At 37.2% G+C, this 26993-nt stretch overlaps 2 long non-coding RNA genes across 12 annotated transcripts; one reads left to right on the plus strand and one right to left on the minus strand.

Annotated features, from left to right (window-relative positions):
- Positions 1 to 2369: 2369 nt before the first annotated feature.
- On the minus strand, positions 2370 to 6318 carry LOC141368820 (uncharacterized). The gene is made up of 2 exons (XR_012372196.1): positions 6210 to 6318; positions 2370 to 5005 (listed from the first exon to the last, which is right to left on the minus strand). It is a non-coding gene; the product is annotated as an uncharacterized lncRNA (long non-coding RNA).
- Positions 5526 to 10900, plus strand: LOC129426418 (uncharacterized). 11 transcript variants are annotated; one of them, XR_012372190.1, is made up of 10 exons: positions 5528 to 5795; positions 6947 to 6978; positions 7066 to 7104; positions 7184 to 7268; positions 7364 to 7450; positions 8395 to 8456; positions 8703 to 8736; positions 8871 to 8984; positions 9066 to 9180; positions 10704 to 10900. It is a non-coding gene; the product is annotated as an uncharacterized lncRNA (long non-coding RNA). The 11 variants fall into 11 exon arrangements; XR_012372188.1 differs by having other exon boundaries at positions 7066 to 7268; XR_012372191.1 differs by having other exon boundaries at positions 5528 to 5709; positions 7066 to 7268.
- The last annotated feature ends 16093 nt before the right edge of the window (positions 10901 to 26993 follow it).

The raw sequence follows: 26993 nt of genomic DNA on the forward strand, positions 1-26993 counted from the left end.
TTTGACAAAATACATTGTCCGTATGCTTCCTCGCTTAAATATTATACATATATATTCTTGCCTGAACTAATCTTAAATCTACACTTTGTGACCAAGATACGGTAATATTAAGAAACAGCTATTCCATCTATTAAGGTCTGACATGCAAAACAAACAGCCGAAAGGGTTACCTGTCATTCTGGCCTTCAAATCCGTGGTGGAAGAAAGTAGTTCCCCAACAAAGAGGCTTTTAAAATAACTCGTTGTTTTCTAGTTTTCTTTTTTCAAACTTGTGCCATCGAACTGTTGTATAAAAGCAATATCGTTCTCAGAGTCATGTGATATAGCCTTTTATCATCACGGCTTTGATTGCCTTTGACCTAATCACAGCCATGATGATAGAGCTAGATCACATTCCTACTCAAGCGATATTGCTTAAATATTAATTTCAAACCTGTAAAGAATTACAATGAAATCAAAGATATAAATTACATACAATTTAGAGTTAGACATGGTCTTCATTTTAATTTCACTAGATGAATTTCTCCAAACTAATAACATGATGTAAAAGACAAAAAAATCAGAATGCAGCTGAAATTTTACTAATTAGTTAAGCATAACTCGCATGCTGTTGCAACCGTTACAGTAATAGCAGGTACGATAAATATATATTTTCCATATTAGCTTACTTGCTGATTGTGTCACTTGTGTAGCTAGTTAACGACTCACGGCTAACTCCTGCGCAGTGGTGCAAAGGAAACTCCGCATACTGCTCCACCTACACCAAATGATAAAAATATATATATTTTTTATTATTATTGTTAGTGGCAGTTGTATATAGATCCATATTGTTATTTATTACAATATGTATAATAATCATCATTATTAATTACTATTACTGGAGGAGGCACATTACAGTTGACAAAAAAAATCTATAATAGGGATTAATGTAATACCCTTAATGTAGCTTCGCCTTTGTTTATTATGACTTTAAAGGCAGAGTGCACGCATTCTTAAAACGCTTTGGAAAAGGGATTCGGGCCGACTACCAAAACACACGTAGCCAATCAGCAGCAAGGGGCGTGTCTTCTAACCAACATCGTTGCCTGGTTTGCGTGGGTCTAATAAAAGGTGGTCCAGATTCTATTGGGGTAGGGATGTGTTTGTTTAGATGATTTCAAATGTCAACATTGGTTTCAAACATCGTGCACTCCGCCTTTAAGGCATTCCCAGCAAACAGGGGACGTCCCCCGGACGTTGCGAACGACATCTTAGGTCCTCAATTGGTCCGCATTGTAACGTTCGCTGGCGGAACTTCCTGGGACGTCCGCATATGGTCCGCTAAAAAACTTTTGCTGGCGGACCTTGCGGGAACGTCCGCATATGGTCCGCTTAATAACGTTCGCTGGCGGACCTTGCGGGAACGTCCGCATATGGTCCGCTAAATAACGTTCGCTGGCGGACCTTCCGGGGACGTGAAACCACTCAAAGCTTTAAATATAAACCCATTCTACACATTTAACCATAAGGCAGGGAGTTACACTTAAGAGTTACCCTTTCATGCAGACATCAAAGTAAAAATGCTGTTTTTGCTATGGCTTTACTAATGAAAACCGAAGTTTATAGTATCTAATATTAATATCTTTTCTTTATGTTTATACTACTTAGTATGGTAAAAACATGGCTTTATATAGACCCTTTACTAATTTTATTACATAGATCCCATTAAAGTTGCTTACATTTGTACAATAATTTTACATTTAACGTGAATAAAGATCTGGCACCATGTCTTTTTTAGTAAATGATTTTCCATACTATTCCTAAGACTGTAACTATCGTCAATAAATCGAAATCACAATGCACATATTCATGTAATAGTTAAAGAATCCACCATTGTGAAGTTATATATCACCCGATTAAATATAAATTAAGTGCAAGTACTTGTTTATTTTGATTAATATGACACATACATTAATATGAGTGTTGTGTGGTTCTTCAAGCGTTGTCTTTCTCATATATGAAGCACTGCATGATAAATAATTGTCACACAGCAAAAATCTATACAAATACATTAGGCTATATCAAAGAAAAACAAACTTGAATCTACAACTACAGCTCAAATGTAAAACTTTTATTATTGCAAAGGATTCAAATGCAAGCAAAGCAATGCAAACAGAAATGCAGAATGACAGCCACTCAATCTGTTGCAAGGAATGACTTTCAAACAGCTGGAAAAGAACAATAAAAAAGATACAGGTAAGACATACATCCTCATGTAAACTTGAACAATTTCTCACATTCTACACCCATCATTTAAACTGTCAAAGTGTTGGTTAAACTGCAAAATAAGGTGTACTTTGTAATTTCATAATTTTCCTTTTTTTCTATTATTTTTCTTTTTTCTATACGGTTTCTTACTAAACTGTCTTCAGTGTTGCCAGCTCTTGTGAGACAAAAAAGTAACCGCAGCTTCAAAAACAAGCCCAATATTATTATATTGTTTACTGTTAACAAATGAGCTCAAAACATTGTAACCTTCAACCCCTCTGAAATTACAAATTTTTAAGTTTAGTATTAAATTGCAAAGATAACACTTTACAATAAGCTTGTATTTGTTAGCATTTGCCACAATGAACTAACAATAAACAATACTTTGACACAAAAACTCATGTTAATTTCAGCATTTGCTAAACCATATTTCAATTCAAAAGTTATATCTGTTACAGGTGTATTATATTTTGTTGTGGCATCTAGCGGTGAAATTGTAAATAGAAAGCAACCTCAATTTTGAAACACAATGAGATTCTATGGTAGCTGCCACCGGACAAAAATGTCATCGTCTGAAGCCCATGTTATAGTCGTGCGTAAGGTCTACATCGTAGGTTATCCATAGCCTGAGCGTAGCCTGATTTTTAACAGCGTGTCAGTTCTACGCGGACCACAAGCGCTGTTATTGGTCCACTAGAACCCCTCCCATCAGGTAAAAAAACTGCGTCATAGCCATTTCTATTTGCGACGGTGAGAACAAAAATAGGCCAAGTTGAGGAATGACTTAACTCAAACTGCTGCAACGAGTCGCTGTTTATTTACTTCGAACAATGCTGGTCAGTGGCGCTCGTGACTCCTCATCCGAGGGGCGCTAATTCAAAATAAGTGTTCGGAGTATCATGCGTGTAGTCCCCTCTTGCAAAATACGTGTCCTGCGCGTCGAGAGATCCTGTGTGCATCACGTGCCCCGTCAAAATAAGTGCCTGCTGCACATGCGTCAAAACCGTTTACGATAAAAGAGACGCTCACGTTCACACAAGACACTCCCTTAACAGTAAACTTTGATTACACATGAGATTATGCAAGTATCTGGCAAACCCGAGCGTCTCTTTTATCCCAAACCCCTTAAACGCATCTACAACAGGCAGTCACCTCGACAAGACACGTGATGCACACAGGATCTCCCAAAGCGCTGAACACACACCTTGAAAAAAGGAACCACACACATGACGGGCTACATACATGTTGTGATGAACTTCGCATCAAGCGCCCTCAAAAAAAGAAGTCATCGGCCGCCACTGCTGTTGGTCTTCTCAAAACATACACAACAATCTGCGGTTTCTTCGTTTGTGAGTTAAACTGGCCAAGCTGCTTCTGTGGTTACACGCGTGGATACTGCCTACCAGTGGTCTACATGTATGTTTGCTATAATGAGCCCTTGAGACAACATATGGACGAAACACGCTCTGTAGAACAGTTTGTCCATTTAGGGCTACTGTAGAAACATGATGGTGACTTTCATGTATGGTGGCCCGCAGTGTATGGACATAAAAACGTCTCACTCAAATGTATGTCTTCATCTGTAAAAGATAAAAATCTCCATATCTCATTAAATGTGAATAAATGTTAAGATCAAAATGCCGTTGTTTACACTGCAAGAAAGAATTAAAACTTTTTTTATAACTTTTAGGTTTTGGTATGTCAGATAAATTTGCTTACCTATATCCTTCAAGCCAGGAAGTAGGACACTTTTGATGCTTTTCCATTGCATAGTATGACCCAGTTCAGCACAGCTGACTTTTGGGAGAGGGGTAATGGGTTTCGGATGCGAAGCCATGTGCAAATTCACAAAAATGCAGAGCACACCACTGCACCCATGTCTGCATGGCATTTTGTAACTTTGCGCATGGCTCCGCATTCAAAACGCACCAAAAGTATAGGCATAAATGTTCTGTCAGCGGAGTGCACATACCGATGACACGGGTGTTTGTACAGAACCTGTCATGTGAGAGAGGTAGTGGAAAATCTACTTGTGGGTGTCAATTTTGATTTTGTGGCTGCATTCCATTAATATGCTCTGTTGCTCCATGTTGTGTGTGTGTGTGTGTGTGTGTGTGTGTTTGTATCGCATTTACGATGATGTTACGGCAGTAGAGGGGACGCAACTGTAACAATAAGCCTATAATCAGGGGTGCACATAACTTTTTTTGTCCTGGTTCTCAAAGTAGCACCTGGAGATGTTACTTGGTACTCACACTATTCATAGCACAGACATCCTACATGCTGACATCATCACTTTTCTCCTGACTACTCTCTTTGCCATATCTATTTTGTTTAAACATGGTAGACAATGATGTACATAAAATAAGCCTTTAAGTTATAGTTTTTTACTTATGTAATCTTTATAAATAAATACTAGCCTAACTCATATAAATGTATACTTGTACTAGCAAACTGTCTGAAGCATTGAGATGCGGATCACTGCTAACAACACACATTAAATATCTTACCACTGATAGAAATCCCTTATGTCGAAGTAAATTAGCTAACTATGTAACAAAATTCCAGCAACGCTGGTACGCTAGAATTGTTTCTATTTGCACATACGCACCAGTTATGTGCACCCCTGCCTATAATCTCACCCACTCTGAAGCGATACTAAACTGTACTGGAAAAGCAACGAAAGCGAGCTGAGCTGCATCGTACCGAGCCAAGTTGTACCCTACATTGGAAAAGCGCCATATCGTGACATCGGACCCTGGAACACAGAAAAGCATGAGACAGTAAAAAGCATCAGATGTTAGGTTGTGTTTGAATGCTTTCTCTGAACAATTTCCCCATGAACTATGCATGTAAACGAAATAAACCAAAGTACCTATTCTTTCTTTCCCCTTCTTAAACATCATTTAAAACCATAGCCAGAAAACTCACCATCTCAGCTTGTTATTAACAATATCCTTATTTGTTCCAACAAATATAACTTGCTATACAAGTTAAATATACAAATATAACTTATTAATAATCTTATTAACAAATATTACCAAATTCTATTATTTTAGCCAGGAAAACTTAAATGTCACAACATTGAAATGTCATATATGGTTATAAAAGTATATATTTTGACTCGCATCTCTATATGGTGGCCTGCGACAGCCGGATGACGTCAAAGTAATCAAAGTATCGCGAGAGCGAGACGAAATATGATTTCTTGAATCATTCTCGCGGTACTTTGACGTCATCCGACTGTCGGTTCTTGCGGCGCCGCATTTATCAAACAAGCCTCTTGACTGCGTGCGAGATCTGGCACGAGCCCTCACACGTCAAACTTCAACTGACACAACGGTCTCGGTGGAGGTAATAAGCAAAAGCGCCTTTAAATTTCGTCATTTTTTATACACATCCCGTTTATTTTGTAGTTAATTGTTAGATAAGTTGGTAATTTCGACAAGTTTTCGTTACAAGGTAAGATTTCGTTATCATCGTTGCCATATAACTTAACTTACAGTATTTATATTGGTTCAAGAGCGCAGTTTGATAACTCATTCGAGGTTTGTAGCCATATTTAAGTTACTCACTTACTTTGTTTCAGTGTTAGAGTAAATGTATAAGGTTTTGAAGTAATATTAATAAGTTGCTGCGCCTCAATCCGAAGGCTAACCACTGGAGGTAGCATTTGGCTGTATGACTTTTACGTCATCAAGACTGTCACATTTAAGAATATTAACAATTATAAAGTTAACTATTATTCTCAGTTAATCGTAAATTGTTGTAATATGCTTATGACTTGCGAATTTAATGTTCATTTAACTGAAATAAACCAGGCTTGATGACGTATGCTGCCTGCATATTCGAGGATGCAGCCTTCCGTTTGAGAAACGGCCTACAAGTGTGAGCGTGCGCGAGATTCTGTCCGAATTGATTCTTCCCACATTTTAAGGTTTAAATTAAAACTCCTAACTTACCTTTCCAGGGGTTTCTGTTCCTGCAGTCTTCCAGCGATACTGGCGCGTATGATGATGCGGACACGAACTGCACACTACAGTATACCGCCGCCTACTGTACTGTAGTAAAATAACGTGTAGGATTGAATACTGTGGCAAACGCAGTAAAAAAAGCCATTTAATTCGTTGTAAAAACAATGTACATGCCTGTTTATGTAACTTGTGGGCTAAATCACCAAAATAAGTTTGTAGATGTGGTTCAATTATTTTTAATAAGTGTGCAGCATAATGGACCAACGAGAATGTATGTAGCCTATAAATATATCATTTAGACTTTATTTTTTAACCTTTATTTGGTGGTATATGGTTAAACCTTTTTAATGGTAGCAATAGGCTTTATGCCCAGCTGCACTACTTCCTGAACTTCAGCCAGCTCCTTGTTTCCTGTCTGCCATTATTGGACAAACTGATTAATCCATGTGTGCCTGACCTCAGTAGTCACAACAACAATAATCAGACACACCTGGATTGGTCTGTTTGTCCGGTGATGGCGGACAGGAGGCAGTGGGCTGGCTGAAGTTCAGGAAGTGGTGCAGCTGGGCATAAAGCCTATTGAATACAAATCTTAAATTGAATCAAATCTCTTATAATAATACATAAAAGCTCTGGAAGGGTTGGGGGTACATCTGGGTAGCATTTTAACATTTAATATATTTTGATGTGTGTATATATTAACTTTCTTTATTTTGTTTTCTCAGCCTTTAAACATCTAAACATGTCCTCCAAAAAGGTAAGTTCAGCAGATCAGCTTATCTTATTCTGTAATATTAATACTGGTTTGAGAAAAACTAAGATTAAACAACGTACATGTTTCCAGGAAAAAGGGAAAAACATTGGAAAACAATTTCAGCCTAAGGTTTAAGATGGCTAACTGTGTATATTGCCTTTGTGTACTGCAAGCTGAACTTACAGATTTATATGGACTTTACTTACAGGTTTCCTGTGCTGTTTCGCTCCATTTTACAGAACAAAATAAGTGCTGAGGTAGCACCATCCTTGTGGTTATAGTGAAAGAATGTGGTAACATTTTTTTCATGTTTTATAAAATAAAAAAGATTAACATGAAGGTCAGCTACATATAAAAAATAATCAAACATGGTTGTTTCTATCTGAAGGGTATTGAGACCAAAATAAATAATGTCCCATTCTGGACAAACAGCTGTGGACAATATGCAGTCAGAGTAGCCTATTTTCTCACACAGGTAAAGTATGCAAAGTAATACCAAACTTCTTTTTAACCTTAACAAATACTGGCAAGCCAAATATACAATGTTTATGTGAGGTACTGTGCAAATGTCTTAGGCCACCATGCTACCATTAGATTTGTTATTTTTGCAATTGTATAGTGATCATATATAATCATTTCTCAGTCTCTTTATTAGAATACAACCAGAAAATACAGGAAATGTGTATGTAGTATTAAAAACAATATAAACGTATAAGCTGAAGTGTCAAGTGTTTAGGGTAAACTCTCCCCTCAGTTGAGCAACAGCAGGCAACTGCAGGATCTCAAATGAAATTAAATCCTAATTTCTCATTCTAATCGAATGACTTCAGGACTTCAGTCCCCTCAAAAAAGCTCAAGATGTGTTTAGTGCCAAGAGAGGTCACACTAAATACTGACTGATGTCTGAAGAAGACATTTAGTTCTGAAACTGGTTTTGTTTTTAATTTTGTGTACATTTTTCCTGTATTTTCAGTTTGTATCTTAATAAAAAGAGTGAAAAATAAATATGGATGGACACCAAAACCCTGCCAAAACAACAAAGCCGGTGATGGTGTCCCAAGACCCCCGCACAGTAATGTATATTGACCAAGAGTTGTAATGATTAAAAAAAAAAATGCATGTCGCAGTTCAGTAGGATAGTAAATTATCTGAAAGTGAAATCATTATTGAAGGTGATATCATTGTCACTGCATTCATTGTAACATGATTTTAAACAGTTGTAATCATTGTGTACGTTTCTTAATAATATCAAATACGACTTTTTTTGTCTTGTTGTTTCTAGACCTGAGGATAAGATTTCCAGTTTGAAAGTGAAGAAAATGAATCATTATTTACAGCAATTAGTAGTTTTTCAGCTGAGAAGCCAGGTGAAACTATAAGGGCACTATGATTTACTTTCATATTATCATTCTTTTATAGATGAGGAGCAACCAGTAAGAAAAAGCAAAAAGATGTTTTGATGTTGCCCGAGGCACCTTATTGTGAGTACGTTTTAATTCTATTAGCCATTTAAATTGTTATACTTGTGTGGAATTAAGAAACTATATATATTTAATCTCAGGGTACAGTATTTGTAGTATAATGATGATTACTTGATTTATATTTATTAATTTTGCATATGCCTTGAGTGACTTACAAATGATAGAGCATTCAACATTTTACAACAGTTACTACAATACAATCATCAATTTTTAAATCTAATTAATTGTTTTTTATCACAAATGCAGCACCTCAGTCAATTTCTTCCAATAATGAATCAAGGTACAGTATTTTGTTATTTTTTCTCTTAAATTATTGATATTGATAGGCATTTTCTTCCAGACAGACTTATTGTTCATTTATTTTACTGGTGTAGTTAGTAATGATATTAATGTTTCAAAACACATTCTTGAAAGAAATCCTGGAGTGGAGAATCATTCTGAAAGTAGACCAAATACAGGACAACACCACAGCAGTGGTTGGAAAAATGCAGCAGACAATGAGCAAGCCAAGCTGACTTTCAAAAGATGGTATGTGCCCTAACACATGGAACATTACTAGTCACTGCTGACTTTTAACCCATGTTTATTACGGATTGTTTTTGTTTGTAGATTCGTTATCTGTTTCTTCAAAGGGGAGGCAGTTTGGGAAATAGGAGGATGCTACAGTTACAAAGGGCGAATTTCAGCAGCTCAGTTTCACACTTGCAACTAACAATGAATTATAGTGAGTCTGTGTGAATCCCAAACATCTCAAAATTATTTTTTTATATATATTGTATGTAAATTGTAATGTTGTAAATAAGAATGTACATTGTAAATGTTAATAGCACATAAACATAAATAGCAATTAATAGTCTATTTTTAAAACAAAAATAATGTTTGATGCTTTGGATACATATAGTATCATATACTAGTATACTTCAAGATGCCTTTAACACAAAAACCTACAATAATATCAAAGATCAATGTATAAGACAACTTACATTATTTTATGTCATAGTAAACCATTTTTATACTCTGTGTGACCTTTGCTCTCTCTGAGATGTGTATGTTCATTTTGTAGCTGGTCAGGGTAGAAGACCAGCTGACGTACCAGTTTTGCCAGGTTGGAGGACCAGCTTAAACCAGCTAAGACAGCCAACCAACTTAGCCAAGCTGGTATATGCTGGTGGGTCAGCTGGTCTTCCAGCCTGACCAGATACAAAAGGCCAAAACCCCTCTAAAACAATCCTGCTACACCAGCCTGACCGGCCGAAACCATACTGGGAGAATTCATATTCATATTGATTTGCATTTACACATAAAATGGGTAACATACATTACAGTGCAAAAGTCTTAGGCCACCATCATCAGCTTTGTTGTTTTAGCAAAGTTTTAATGTCCATCCATATTTATTTTTCACTCTTTTTTAAGATACAAACAGAAAATACAGGAAAAATTTACACACAATTAAAAACAAAACAATTTTCAGAAGTAAATGTCTTTTTCAGGCATCAGTCAGTATTTAGTGTGACCTCTCTTGGCACGAAACACATCTTCAGGACTTCATTCTCCTCAAAAAAGCCTTAAGTCATTTAATGATTAGAATTAGAATTTAATTTCATTTAGGTTTAAGAGATCCTGCAGTTGCCTGCTATTGCTCAAGTTGAATGGGAGTTTACCCTAAATACTTGACACCTCAGCTTGTACTTTATACTGTTTTTAATACCACATACACATTTCCTGTATTTTCTGGTTGTATTATAATAAAGACACTGAGAAATAATTATATATGATCACTATAACATTGCAAAAAACAACTAATCTAATGGTAGCATGCTGGCCTAAGACTTTTGCACAGTACTGTATGTCCACATTTACCCACCTTTACTTTGAGTAGACTGTAACAGCAACAATAATGCCATAACCATGAAATGCTATGTAAAAGTGAGTTGTGCATGCTTTCTAGTTTTAGCACAGAATTCGAAGTCTCCCTTATCTTTTAAATGTTTGCTACAGATTTTTCAAGACATTTTAAACATATCGGGGCGGTTTCCCAGACAGGGAAATCTTAAAATACATCAGTGCCCTTTGTTTAACATCATAATGCACACAAGTAATGTTTTTAGTAAGGCATGTTTGTTAAACTAGTTATATTTCATAATTAAACTGAGGCATAGTCCTGGTTTAAGCTAATCCTTGTCTGGGAAACCACCCCAATAAATAATAACTACTTAACTTTTAAATGTGTTCATTTCGTTGTTTTAGGTTAGAAGACAACGGACATATTTGACATCGGAGTCCAGCAGACAGCCAGAGACACGCACACACACGGAGCTGAAGCGCGTTTGACTGACGCGTACGGGAGATCAGGAACGCGCACGGGAGCTTGCGCACGCACACACAAACACGGAGCACAGGAAATTTACAACTGTTCAAATAAAATAAAAGAACTTTGTGGTAAACACTGTTTAGCGTGTCTGATTTCATTGGTGTAATGAAATAAAACGACGTGCTGAGGACTTTAGGCGAACGTCCCCTAAAAGTCCCGAAAGTCCGCTGACCGTCCTGCAAACGTCCTTGTGAAAGTCCGGAGGACGTCCTCGCGAACGTCCGCTCGACGTAACAGGGGACCCTACACGATAACGTCCAGGGGACGTTCGCAGAGGACATTTAGGGGACGTCCAGGGGACCTTTTTTTGTTAGCTGGGTTAGTTCTTCATTTTAAATGAACTATGCGAGGATCAACATCTGCAAAGTCCCAAGAATTATTTTAGGGTTATCGTTTTCGCCCTGGTCCTGACAAAAAAAAGTGTCAAGTGTCATTTTTCTCCTTTGCTTGTTGCACATCTTTTCTACACTTTGTAGCGATGTTATAGACAAGGGTTTTAACTACACTCTAAATACGGCTGTTTTTTTTACCCATAATAGGTAAATATTGAACAGAACACATGCTGGGTTAAAAGTGACCCCATGTTATACTCTAAAAATGACTGGGTTTTTTTTTTAACCCAAAATGCTGGGTTGAGTCTGTTGGTTTGTTTTGCTGGGTTATTTTTTACATTTTAAACACTTTTTTGGTAGTTTCAGTTTTTTAGTTGTTGGGTTAAACCTGCTGGGTTGATTGAAGAGGCTCAGGTGCTTCGCGCCCCATGTTTGAATGTGCTCAGCAACGGTTGTTGTGAAAGGACAGAGCCACTGGAAGCGGTTGTTTCAAGGTAAGTTTATATGTTTTTTAGAACATTTCTGCTGCAGTACAGCGCACTTTATAGTCAGATCATCCTATTTGTCAGTCTGTGTGGTTGCAGCCTTTGTTGTTGGCACAACAGTTAAAGGAGTTTAACACTCTGGGGTCGACGGCGGCACGGGCGCCGCAAAGTCTTTATTTTTCAATCACTCCGCAAAGAGAGTTAGATAACTCTGCTGATTTTGGACATACAGATATGATTTATACATCATTTAAAACGTTAAAGTGTCTAGTTTTTATCTGTCCACTCCCAATAAAAACAGAATGTTGTGCTTTTCGCAAAATCAAGAAAATAAACATGATGCGTGTTTTGTTCTCTCTCCCTCAGTGAAGTCTTTTCAGAAACACGTCAGAAAAATTAACTGTAACTTAACGAATACTTGTCATATAAACAAAAGATACATGTCTACATAATGCTTGGAATGTCTGCTTTTGGAAGATGTAAGTGAAATCGAAAACAAATATTGTAATTCGTTGTTAACTGTGTTAGAATAGGGAGATGTACCGTCTTTCTCGTGTTACTGCATTATCTATAATGAGCCACGCCCCGCTCCATTGAAGAGAAGAGCAGAGATCATCCATATTCATTAATCATCCCCATCAATGGAGACTCCGTCTCTTTAGCCATCTTTAGCTCTTTAGTGCTGTGTTGAGTTTTAATCCAAGTGTTGGTGACATGACTACTTGTTTACTCAGACTGTAACTTAAGTTATCTCCAGACGCGAGTGTGTGTGCTTCATCAAACAGACGCGATCGACGTCCAAACGCACACACAAATACCTCATATTTCACGCGCTTTGTGGTATCATTATAAAATATGCAATTGTAAACATCACATCTACTTGTTTACTCGCGCCTAACGTTATCTCCAAACAGACGCGAGTGTGTGCTTCGTCAGTGTGACGGGATCGAGGTCCAAACGCACACACAAACACAAGATGCCTCATATTTGACGCGCTTTGTGGTAAATTAGTAAAATATGCCCTCTCGCCTGTAAATACAAGTTATCTCCAGGCGCTTATGTTTTCTTTGTGCTTCCGTCAGACGCATCTAAACACATCTAAAACCCTGTTTGTTCGCGTATATCTCTACACAGTAAGTTTATTTAACGCAGGATCACACATGGGAAGGCATTTCTTTTGTGTTGCTTTCACAAACAAACACGTAACAAGGCGTCGTCTTACTGCCTAAAGGCTCATTATGCAGCTCATTATGCAAGTGTTTTGTTCTTCAGCTGTCAATCACAGACTATTCAAGAGCTTCCCAGCCTCCTTGCATATTGCCTTCCTAACCAAAAAGTGACTTTGAAATTGTAAATCAATATATTGTCTTATGTAAACGAGTAAGCAGAATGATTTTCACATTTTAAAGAAAAAACTCTAGACTACTAGATCCTGTTTTGAAAAGTCTTGGGAAAACATGTTTAGTATGGTTTTTTTGGACTTATATCAGTCACTTAAATTTTTTTTTTTCAAAAACCATGCATAAACATTTTTCTCTCAAAAATACAAACATGTACATACATGTTGATCATATAATATAGTAGCCCAGTTTGTGCTGAACACAGTGTTATAAGACTTTTGCCATTATTATGTTTTTAAGCAACTGAAAAAAGCACAAATGTCAGTGCATGTCAAAACTTCTCCAGGGCCCTAAAAACCCCTTAGACCCCAGAGGGTTAACACCAAAGTCTTATGCAAATCGGCGACCGGCATTGCATTTTTGGAAAAAAATCTCACGTGGTGGTAATGCGGGCAAGAATGCAAAAGGAAGCCTTATAATTTTTATCAAATGTATAATTCACTTGGCCCACGTGGTTTTCTGAAGAATTGGATCATTCAGTTCAGATCACTAAAAGTTTTTCCTCTTTTGTAGATTGCAACAAATGTGGTAGAATTTCTTCTCTGGACAGAATCCTCGAAACCCTTTCCTTTCGTCCTGGCCACGGGAAAACCTGCAGCAGATCTCTCAATCTTTTGTAATTATTAATGGCTAGCTCTTGAACAAAGCACACTACTTGCAGCTGTTCATGTATGTTTTAAGCTAGGGGCAACCTTCTGGTCTCTCTGATGGAGCCAATACGGAAGTTAAACTGCAATTCGGCCAAGATGGCAACAGCACGCATTGCCTACTTTAAGCTTCACAAACCAATGGGTGACGTCACGGAAACTACTTCCATATTTTTTTAGTCTATGTTTAAAGGCATTTTACATGCTGGAAAATAAATACCCAGGCAATGTGCTTCTAAATGGAAATTCCTGTAGTCTGTCATTTTCCAAAAGGATGAATCCTCTGCTGTTCAATTTCTTTGTACATCTTTGTTCACGAGGAGTAACTTTAATAAATTAAGTATTTTTAGTCAAATACTTTCCATACTGTGAAACTTAGAACATCGGTCAAAAACTTAACACATCTGTGAATGATTTCACTGTAAATTTAACAATTGCATCGTTTCTTTGTTTATGTCTTAAATTCAAACAATTGATTCAACCCGTACTTCAATGTGCATATTTTATGATATTTAGTAAATATATTTATACTTGAGGTCAGTAAGCAGTCTTCTTACTGATTTTGCAACTGCCAACTGTAAAAATGTAATAGAGTTTGCAGTTATTTTGCAGCCAAATAAACCTTTATTTGGTGTTCACAATGGTCTTGATTTACAATAAAGCACATGATAAAAATAACCCAGCGAGAATAACCCAAACCCAAAATATTAATCCCATTATTGATTTTTTTCAACAACCCAGCCAATGGGGTTGCTTTTAACACAACCATTTTTAGAGTGTAGGTAGTTGTTATGCAACCATGTGGTATAATAACACAGCAGTTGGGTTAAAACATCCCAGCATTGGGTCAATATTAACCCAGTGTTGGTGTTCTGTCCAATATTTACCCATTATGGGTCAAAAATAACCCAGCCATTTTTAGAGTGCAAGACATGACCAAACATTAATTGCTCTGTTAAATAAAATGTGGATTAGAAATGCTAAAAAAAATCTGTTATTGATAAAACAAACTCGGAACAGCGGTAAGTTTGTCTGCATGTTCATTAAACAAAAATGCTTTCTTGGCTGTATTTTTTTGAAAAGCATTATACTACACAGCCTATCAAAATCATGACAAATATTATTTGGCCTGTATAATGTTAATAATAATAATAATGACATAAAATGCATTAATAAAAAGATAAATTGTATTTATACCATTAAATGAATTATGTAATTCATTTAATGTAAATGGAGAGACCGACCCAGTTATTACAGCAGGTACTGGACATTACATCACTCAGTGCGTTTACATGCAGCCAATAACCTGTTCAAATCCGGAATATTAGCAATAACCCGGTCGCGCACGTCCATGTAAACACCGGCAAAAACCAGAATATGCTAATATTCCTGTTTTTAAAATCCCGAATATTACCCCTGGGTTACCTCTTTTCTAGCCCGAAATTTTGGTCATGTAAACGCGCATCGGGATATTCCCATCAAAAGGAACATTGATTTGTGTTCTGCGCATGTTCTATTCGCAAGGAATCTTGGTCTTTTGAGTAGAGGAACTTCTTATATACACTTTTAGAGCGAGGAGGAAACCAATTGCAACAACCGCGCTTTGCACGTTAAATTAATATATTGCTATTGTTTTTCACATCATACATGTATAATAAAGTTCAAATAGATTGTCAATAGTTATGAGAGTAACTTGGGTTTTTTTTGTGAATTTGAATTCAAAATGTAATACTGCTATTCATATTTCGTTAAATACAGTGAATGTGTGAAAAAAGTGAAAGATGACAGAATAACTGCATAGCGTCGTCTGCATAGATGCGGTTTCTAAGATTAAAATTACTTTAATTTAACTGATCCACACAAATACAAAGCGGCATAATATAACTGATTGCTTACCAGCATTAAAACCACTTAAAATAAAAACCTTAGGTTGTTTCTTTGTATGCAGCGTCCGCTCTGTGGATTAGGATGTTGCAATAACGCCGGTGGCTTTATTATTAACTGACTGAATACTTGACTCTTACCTGACATTTAGATATGAAAGTTTATCATCAACAGTACCTGCGTGAATCATTATGAACATTGGTGATCATCTGCCGACTCGACTGTTTCTGGACGTCCTCAGTCCGCTTAATTAACGGCTTTTCGTTCTATCCGCGTGAGCTAAACATTTTTGTTCTGTACTTTTGTACTTGCATGTATTTCTACATATTTTCGGCCAAGTAACACTCAGGATATAATGTAAGTTATTATAGATAGCATAAAAGCTTGTTCTGAAAGGATGACAATTATAAAAATTATCTTTCCAGCTTAATTTAGCCAAAATAATGATTTATTCGTTTTCATACTTTATATATGTCAATTTATCTACTAATATATTATTGAAAATGCCATAAATAAATATTCATTGCCTTCTGTAAGCTATTGCATTCGTTTTGTACATTTATAGGTGCATAAATACTGTCTAATTTAAATTTCTTTAAGACGTGGTTGTGTTCTCTATTTACAGATGCTCTGATTGCACTTAAAAACCTTCTTGTTAGAAAATTGTTCTTCAATTAATTTAAAAAAAAAAATATATTTAGCTGAAGGCTAGTATATAGCGTGTTAATCTTTTTATCAAAAAAAGGAAAGACATGCAACTTAGCCTACCCTGCTTCTACATCGGTGCAGCTTGTTCTGGATTTAAATAATACCTTTATTTTAGTAAATGAAGGCAGTAAAACCGCAAAGCGCACTAGTGAGCCACGCAAAATCACAGCATTTACCTTTTAATCACAGTTTACATCAGGATATTGCCAATTCCATGTATACAGGGGTAACTCTCTCTGCTCACGCATGTAAACGGGTTATTCCGAATGTTTCAGAAACCCGAAACCCGACCTTAACTCGACCATAACCCGAATATTGACAGCATGTAAACGTAGTCACTGTTGGTGGGAGGGGTCCCATCTCGTAATTTGGGGCGGGGGGCTCACAGATGTGTGCTGCTACGCCACTGCTGGTCACTGCTTATCAATTACAGAGAGAAAGACAAAAGGTATTCAGGTCTGTAATTATATTCCTATTAAACACAAAATACAAGCAACAAAGCCTCAGTGATAAACTAAACAGACACATGAGTGCAAGACTATAAAAACACAACCACACTCACGGTAAAATTCTTCTGAAACAGAACGTGAAGTGACGTCAAACACACAACGACGACAAAGGCACAAGCAAGACTGACATACTGAGTTACTGACCTGAACTTTGATTGGCAGTTTTTGACTGAAAGAATGAAAGATATGGCCGCACAGCATGTCATGACTCATGACACATGTTAACAGTAAGCTAAGAGCTGGAGAAACACCTCATCATGATCGCTGAAAGCTTACCAGACAAGCCCATAGCACAAGATCCTCTCGTCCTCTCCTGGGTTTTTTGTGTTCATAGATTCTGTCTCCCTTGTGGGAATACATGCTGTAGATACAATACAATCATATTTGTACATTACTCTAATGCAGAGAGGGTTTCAATAAAATCGATGTAAAAACAAAATATCATCTGAAAGTGTGCATGTGTGCATGAAAGTGTGTCATCATTTTCAGGGTCGACATCTTCAACCTGTGTGATTCAGTCCAGATATCTCTCTTAGATCATCTTTTAACTGCGGTTTCTCTCTCAGCTTCTGGAAATCTACACGAGCCTTTGCCTTCTCACGTTCCTTAGAAAACTCTGTTTGACCCAACACACACACACCCTCTGCAGGGCCCAAAATTAACTTTTTATTTGGTAGCACTTTAGGAGCGCCAGCAAAATGTAGGCACACCCATCCAAAAATTAAGCAGCACCACAACTACAATGTATAATGTTAATAGATGTCTTTATTACAAGTAAAACGCCACCTTCTGGCTCTCTGTCCCTCATCCAGCCATCCATCTTTTCACTGAGGCTGAATCATCAAATGCCTCCAAAGAAGGACCCTCAACACTGATTTGGATCAGATCTTCTACAGTGCTTTGATATAATGAAGACTTAACATCTGATTTTATCCTCTTCTGGAGTGATAACCCTCTTTCACATGGCGCTGAGAACATAGCAAGGACCGACATAATCTTCACCAGATGAAGGATGTTCTAAAACAAAAATTACTTTTCATTATCAGGTTGGCAACTTTATCAATCCAATACATAGCCTACCTGTAAATTCAAGCAATATGGTTCATTGGTCACAACGATTTTCCATAGCCCATGGTAGTTTTTTGAAGGACATGAACACTAGAATATTCAATGCGTGGACCTCCTCTTTGAAGCAGAATGTTCACAACGGACTATGATGGACTTATTTCACCAAAATGCACTCTGCGAAACTGAGTAATTAGCTCCACCCACTACCCAAAGATTGATGCAGCCTTCAGGCTTGTTCTACTTCATGTGGCGCCGCAAGAACCAACAGCCGGATGACGTCAAAGTTCCATGAGAGCAATTTAAAAGCAAACTCCTCTGTATGATTTCGCGAATCACTCTTGCGGTGCTTTGACGTCATATGGCTGTCGATTTTGGCAGCGCCTCATGAAGTCAAACAAGCCTAATAACTTCATTGAAATTCACATCATTTAAAGTAATAATTATCCCTTGTTTTTCAAAACTTTGAATCAAATAAAACTTTTGAAATTGACTTTCAAACAAGAATTTATATCTACCATTGCTGAAAGAAAACACAAAGTATAAAGACCAGAAAATCATGTAAATTATATAGGTGTAGCCAAATTAAAAAGAATGTTGCGGGCCTTATTGTCTTGAAGTTTACATCCAAGCAACACAACCAGAGTAAAACCGTCACACAGGCTACTGAAATGAATTTTACTAAACTAGAATTTGGCTGCTTCTTGCAAACGATGCCATTTCTGCTGCCTTTTCATTTTTCCCACATTTCAAGGATTGTTTGACATTAAAACACTGAAACAAAATATTTAAACATTACCATGTTTTAAAAAATGTATTAGTGTAAATGTATCAAGATTTTCTGTTATACATCAAATTAATCCTATAATTTACACTAATGTTTGCAGGGTTCCCACTCTTTTCTTGTAAAGATTTTCCAGGACGTTTCCAGGACATTTTCAGGACATTTTCAGCTGCTACAGTGTGAGTCAAGTTATCACAACTAAGGCTGGGTAGTAGTGATAGTATCATATCATCGTTGCTGATATCAGTTTAAAAATCCAAACTCACAGTCAAGCTGTATTCGCAATCAGTCACTAACGTTAGAAAATATTAACTATTATCGGACTTCTAAATTAATTGCATGTGCTCGCACCAAGGCACATTATGCATCTGGTATAGCATAAACTGATGAGTTATGTGTTTTTGACTCTAAATTATTTCGATTTATCCTATCTTTGTAACTGTTTTGTCAATTATATTGCTGAAATGGATAGACCTTTTGTAAAGCTAAATGTGTTTAAATGCAAAATCCATTTAGCCTACTGGTGTATGAGATGGATCTGAAGTATATCATATATCCCAAGCTTTGGAGAAGCTTTGCTATTTTCTACAATTGTACCTTATATTTTGTACATTTAAGATCAGTTGCTCTTTGAAATAAGGACCCAAGCCAAAACATATAAGGTAAGCTGCTTTTGTTGCACCACATGCAAACTTCTTGGCAATCTCACTGTCTGGGAACATCTGACCAAAAATGCCTGAGATATCAGAGCTGGAGTTGAACGAGTAGTGTGACATCACGATCAGCCCCGCCGCTCCCATAACGCGCATCACGCGCTGTGCGTAGGGCACCAGGTGCTGATAGGGCACCAAAAATAACCCCTAATGAAAAAAAAATTATAATGCTGATAGAATTTCATTAGCCTATAGAAATATTATCAGGCAATTTTTATCCATGTATATGTTACAAAAAAGGGGAAACGAGATAATTTAATTGCTCTAGTATAGAAAGTATGCGCCCCAGCCTTTGATGGTCCATGCCGGTTGATCGCGCGGGCGCCTGACGAAGTTTGACAGAGGCCGTTTCTCAATCCGAAGGCTGCTGCCTCCAGAGGTCGCATTTCTAGGCTGGATACATCATCAAAACTTTCTTATTTCGTAATATAAACGCTTATTAAGTTGACTATTATTCTTAGTTAATCGTAAATGGTTGTAATATGCTTATGATTTGATAGTGTAATGTTCAGTTAACTGAAATAAACCAGGCTTGATGACGTATGCAGCCTGCATATGCGACCTCGCGCAGGCTGCATCCTTCGGATTGAGAAACGGCCAGACAGTAGGCAACTTTTAAAAATGGCCCCGAAAAGACAGCAGGAGTCAGGATCGGAAAACGGAAAAAACTGCGGGATGATGCGCGTGCATCACTTGCAGGTAAGTCCATCATGTTTAATCAATCCTAATAAGGGAAATGTGCATGGGCTGCAGCTGCTGCTAATCGGAATGGGCCTCGAACGCGCCTCGAACTTGCTGTGCTGACATCAATGTTAGCAAACTATGTTGTTATAATTTATAACTTTAGTGCAAGTTAAATTGAGATTTTACTGTAAAACATTACCTATGCATATGCATTTTACAAATAACTGACGCCAGCTGATATGAAGCAAACATTACTGTGACACCTAGTTCTCTAAATCTTTGTTTTATTTAAGAATACTGGGTATTCTTGTTTATTATTGATGTTTATTTAATGTAATTTATTTAAAGTGACATTGTACTTGGGAAAAACATGTCTGGATTATTTTGATAATTTTTTATTTTGTTATTCTATTTAAGTTTATTTTTTTTCTATTTTGCTATTCTATAAAAGTTTGCACGTTCAAATTAGTGTGTGTTGGCTAAAACTGTGAAGATTTTACTTTCTGCTTTTAAGTTATATGTTTGTAAAAAGTTAAACTGGCAAAAACAAAAGTTTTTTTTCTCAGGGTTGGGGTGGGGGGCATTATAAAGGAATTATGCTTAGGGCACCAAAATGGCTAGCAGCGGCACTGATCACCATCTTTATTACCCAGCAAATCTCTGCTTCAAACACAGCTTGGCTTGAAAAGAATGCTAAGCTCCCCTGTGTTTCTGATCTTTTTCTCTGTTCACTTGTACTAGGCAATTGTAATGCTGTACTTTCATTACTGGCACTTTCCTCATGTACACTGGCTGTTGGTAGCTCTCTATTTGTTGAACAGCTACTTCCCTCTCCTGTGTCTGATGAAGTCTTCCTCATGAAATCTGTCATTCTTCTTTCACTGTTTAACTGTCCAGAAATCTTAACATGGCCTTGTCCCCGTGCATGACTCCTGACTGCTGAGACTCCCATGTTACCAATATCAAAAGATTTCCTGCAGAGCTTGCAATATGCCCTATGCACATCTCCAGACACTTTTTCTAGCCATTCCCTGAACTGGGGGTTTTCCTTCCACTCAGTTTTGAATTTGCTCTGTCTTCCTGACATCGTCACTAACTCCTGCCTATAAAGGACAACAGAAATTTGAAAGTCTAAAACTACTTATATTGACTGACTACTGAAATTAGGCCTACTTTTCATACCTTAGCATTTTCATATCTTTCATATTCTATTAGGGGTGTGACGAGGCACTTAATCCACGAGACGAGACACGAGATTGGGTTCACTAGACTAGACGAGATGAGATTTTTCATTTTTTTTTAAGAAATCCTCAATGATAAATGGGAAACTGAAATCACATTATTTTTAAACGTTTTATCTAATCTAGGACTGTCCCTAACAATTATTTTGCTAATTGATAATGAAGTAATTTGATATTTTTGGTAATAAAATAATAACTTTTAACATTACATAATAATGACAATGCAATAATAATTCGTCCAAATAAAGTATCAAAACTAGTAAACACATTTATATAGCCTAAAAAAACAGAATTATGTACTATAACAAATGCCTACAGGGGGCGGTAAATGACCCACTTCAGTTACTTTAATTTTAAATGGATGCTTTTAGACAAACAACGTTTAAATCCATTTAAATCTTTAATATGTCCAATTCTTTACAGTAGAAATGATACAGTCACTGTTATTATTGTGCAAGATTTAAAAAGCAAACGCAGTAAAAAACAGAATATAATGCATTTAATTTATGACGTATGCAGTCTACAAATGCAACCTCTGGATGCAGCATTTTGTATAAGAAACGGCCAGCATTTGACCTCCCCGAGAAATCTCGTGACATAATTAATTTCGCGATACATATTTAATCGCAAGAGATCTCGTCACACCCCTATATTTTATGTATTATACTTACTGTACACAACACATTCTTTTTTCACTTAGACTTCGACTCGAATGCTTTCACAGTGAATCCTTACGTGTAACGGTTCACATTTACCAAAAGCTGGCAGGTACACACACACGTACACACACACACGTACACACGTACACACACACACACACACACACACACACTACCTTTTTAAGCCCAACTGCAGCAAATGGGGAACGGGGTACAGAGAGTGAGGCAGAGCAGTGCCATTGAGTAGAGCGGTGCTGAGGCAGAGGGGAGGAGGAGAGGGACGGGAATGTTACGTTGTAGGTTCAGTATTCTCTGCTTTTCTACAATGATTAGCTGAAACTGCTTCACCACGCTGCTGAATCGTGTTGTCAGACAGGAGTACCGCACGTGCATATTTACCACAGAACTCACATGTCCGTAGTTTAGAGGGGCAAGTCCTACCAGCGTACTATGTCGTCAAATTGCGCACTTGCTACGCAAACGCGTACATTGGCAGGTTTGTGTCACGTGGGGCGGTGTGCTGGCTACATGCGGAAATGAAAGCAGACAAGCGCTCCAGCCCAATATTACACGTTAAAGGCAGGTCAAAACAGACATTCATGCATAACATTTTTAACCCGTTTGCGTTCATCCTACCAGGAGGGAAAATAATTTTCCAGGACAACGCAAGCGTTTCCAGGACATTTGACGCTTCCCCCCATTTTTTATGTGTTTTCCAGTACTGGAAAATTGGTCTTTCATTTTCCAGGTTTTCCAGGACGCGTGGGAACCCCGTGTTTGTGTGGGATTTCTAAATGTAAAGTGACATTCACTGTCAGAATCAAATCGGCTGTTGCGGGAACATTGATTTCATATGTAAGAATAGTGCATATTTTAGGTCACATCTTTAAGTCAAATCATAGATTTCAAAAATAGTGTACATTTTTTGTTCTTTATAAGTCTTGGAGACAATGGATCTAATTTCAGCAAGAAAAAGTAAATGGAAAATACAGGGGGATTTATTGTTTGTGGATAAAGAATTTGGAATATAAAAAAAGTTAATCGTATGTTCATGGAAAAACATTGATAATAGAAAATAACGTTGTTGATGGTGAAGCTATGGGTCACATTTACAGAGCTGAAAAGATAGACACTTAAGTGTTGCTTTCGTCAACAAAAAGTATGACTAAATATCATTGTCAACAAACCTCTATCACGTGACGAAAACGAGATGCACTGTAAATGCTGGTCATGTGACGACGACAAATTGAATGTACAATGCAATATTGTTGACGAATAAAAACGAGACAGTGTGGTTTACAAAATAAAAACTGCGCTAAAATGTCTCAAGACTAGGGATGTCAATTTTTGCAATTTCCCATATTTGATGATCGTTTAAATTAACGATCAGTCAATCGAATAATAGTTAACAGTAACAGTGCAATAAGCCTTTACTGCAGTGGCATATAGCCAATGACAAAAGTGTGTAATTATATCCAAGAAGTACACGAAGGGCACTTTTCCCGTTGTCACCTCAGCTTAGAACTGTGGCGTCGGCGTACTTTCAGCAAAGATGCTTATATTATATTTTAATATAAATATAAGATTTCAACCTTCCATTAGAAAACCTGTGTAGCGCCTCAGCCAGTCAATAATGATGATCAATGATATATGTTGTGGGCGTTCAGAGTGTAACGACTATCATTTACAGTTTAGTTTCTTGACAGAATTTAAGATTACATTTTAATCTGCTTTCAGTATCCTATAACTTTTTGCATTTTCTGTATCGGACCCTCTCAGATCCACTGTGGATGCTATTTCGTTGCATTAGCAGCAAGCCTCGTCTCAAATGAGGTTAAAAAGCCCAGGTGTGTGTGTTTGGCATCGAGCATCGTTGTGATCATGGCTAGTTTAACTTCTGCACTCTTGTTTAATTTTTGCACGGGCTGTGTATGTGCTTTGCGCAGGCGATGCACACATGTTCTTGCTTTTTCGACAATAGTTACGTTTTAACGATTAAATTTTTATCGACAATTAATCAAAGATTGATTAATTGTTAACATCCCTACTCAAGACCAGACGAAAACGTTAACGTTATTTTGTCTCTTAGTCGCATTGTAATTGTTTCTTTGTTCAAATGCATAGCAAAATTAATGTCACTTTATCTGCCTTGATCTTGTTACATGCTTTGAAGTAGTACTGTATCAGTAAGAAGTAATTTTTTGAACACCACAGAATTAACGTTCTTCGAGTTAATGTACAATTATGGGCATATTTGCTGGACGAATGCATTAATTGTTATTAACTCTTTCGCCGCCATTGACAAGATATCTCGTCAATCAAGAGAAAACGCTTCCCCGCCAATGACGAGTATTTCCGTCTTTCCGCAATACCGCTATTATCTACCTTCCGCAACTTTTGAAACCCGGAAGTATTGCCCTATGGCAAGCTGCTGCATGTCCGTGTCTGTTTTAAAGATCGCTCTGAATGGGATCTCTATGAAAAGTCTGTCACAAAAATTGAATTATCGCTGCTTTTTGCTCAAAATGTGGTGTTTTTGCAGAAACCTACTCATATTCAAAAGCTGATTATAAAAGAACTGCTGAAGGTAGGATGAAACAGTTTTTTTGTCTGAAAGCAGAGGGTCTGTTCTTTTATTTTATATATTGTTTGTTTATATATTTAAAGAAGAACATTTTCTGGAAGGCATTAAACTTCAAATTCATGAAAATCATGAAAAACTCTGGCGCTGGCTAGCAACTTTTTTAAAAAACGCTGGCGGCGAAAGAGTTAATTCTGCTAAATCATAAAATCTTATACATTTGTATAATTCCAGTTAATTTTTATTAACCTTTCAGCTAAATCTGGAATTTAAATTAAATTAGAATACAGTAGTAGGTTTAATAGTGTTTTAAATATCATTTCCTTTTACTCCCACTGAATTGCTACATTATAAAATTAAGTTCTCATTTAGTTTAAGTTTGTACATTTTGGATTGCTTTTCCTTGTATCAATGTTGGGCTGTTGCATGCTGGCACATGCAATTTAGCCCAATGTGCTATTTGCTCTGCGTGTCATATTTAAGATATATATAAAACATCAACACTGATTTTTTCAACAGGTTTACATTTTAAAATGTATTTGAAACAGGGTGGTTATCTTGTCAAAAGTTGAGCTACAAAACATGGAGTTTCTTTAAATTTCAGCGATGACAAAAAATGTCTGCACTTAACCTATTTGACACGATTGTCTCTTATGTAATATTAAAGAGATCCCTGAAACAAATGATATAGGAATCATCAGGTGTTTCTGTACCTAAAGTGAAAAGAGATTATCAAAGTTAAACCAAGCAAGCATTTCTGTGCAAAATAATAAAGGGTAGTGTCTATAAAATCGTTAATTTCAGTATTTTTCTTGTTATAAATAAACGTTTAAGGGATTTTATATAAAGTTTAGTTTTTATCATTTACAGTAACAATCACAAATTAGGTCATTGTCTTTTTTAATTATAAATACTTGACGCGCTAAATCTCAAATCACATAAGATCGTTGAACCTAGCCGGGACTTTCCAGGCAGGATCAGATATAGGGGTTGTGCCGATAGACGATAGTATCGTGTATCGACGATCTTCAGACATATCGCCAATGGCAGGCTTTCATGGCGATAGTCATGACGATAGTTGGCGAATGGTTATTATTATTATTATTATTATTATTATTATCATCATAGTTTTACATTAACATCCACAATGCATGCTTTTCCTCACATGAGGGTTTGTGGGCTTCACTTTACGCGGAGAGCTTGTAAAGAGAATTCCTTCTTGCACGTAACTGCACTTAGAGGAATAGTCTACTCATTTTCAGTATTAAAATATGTTATTACCTTAACTAAGAATTGTTGATACATCCCTCTATCATCTGTGTGCGTGCACGTGGGCGCGCTGCGACGCTTCGATAGCATTTAGCTTAGCCACATTCATTCAGTGGTGCCATTTGGAGATGAAGTTGCAAGTGACCAAACACATCAACGTTCCTCCCACCCAAGACGAGCAGCCACACGAGCAAGCCTGGTGGCACAAAACAAAATGCAGCGCTTTTCCAAGCGGATTCAAAAGAGGAACCACATTTCACGGCGCAACAGCACTCCTGGGAGCACTTCGACTCGCCTGAAAAGTCCGCTCCCCTTCTCCCTCTCATAATGGGAGAGGGAGGGTGTTACTGCGCCGAGTCGAAGTACTCCCAAAAGTGCTATTACGCCATAAAATGTAGCGCTTCTCTCTGTCTCACGTGCACTCGCGTCTGTCCGAAGTCTAAACATAAACTAAAGTAGTAATCCTTATGTATTTGTTCAGTTTAATGCTTTTCATGCGAGCTGAGGCAAACTTTACTTTTTGTTTAAAATATGACCCGCTGCATATTAGCGCCTCTCTCTCAATCTCGCGTACGTGCAGAGAGCTGCGCTCTGTCCGAAGTCAGATCACTAGGTATTAATCCTGTTTATGATATGCATGTTGTAGCAACACGTCCCTCGTGTTTAATATATGATTGTGTTTAAAATATGATCGTGTTCCGCTGGACCGATGCGTTTAAAAAGTCTTATCTGAGAGCACCACTGCTTGACACGTGTAGCCTTCTGCAACAGCACTAAACCAATGCATTGAATTGTTTGAATGTGCGCGCAGGTGTGTGCGCGTGCGCAGATGCATGTTTTTACAGTTATTAAGTAATCATGATAGGGTTTTAATGACGCGCTCACATTAATGGTATCAGGTTTAAGGAGGTTGCGATCATGACGGTGTTGCTCTTGTTTTTTGTCCACCCATCAAGTGACTTGTTATAATGAGTAAAAAATTAAATAAAATGAGTAAACTACTGCCCCGCCCCCCGATAATATCGCGTATCGCCGATCTCACAGGCTGACGATAGGACGATCTGAAAATAGGGCATATCGCCCAACATTTTTACCTTGTCTTTGTTGAATAATGGTAGTCTACCCGCATTCACAAACATACAAAAAGTTCTAGACATTCTAAACATCTCAGTGTCATAGAAATTCCTCTTTTAGAAATGTCAGCC

This window comes from Misgurnus anguillicaudatus, chromosome 2 (assembly GCF_027580225.2).
Source record: "Misgurnus anguillicaudatus chromosome 2, ASM2758022v2, whole genome shotgun sequence".
Taxonomy (NCBI): Eukaryota; Metazoa; Chordata; class Actinopteri; order Cypriniformes; family Cobitidae; genus Misgurnus; species Misgurnus anguillicaudatus.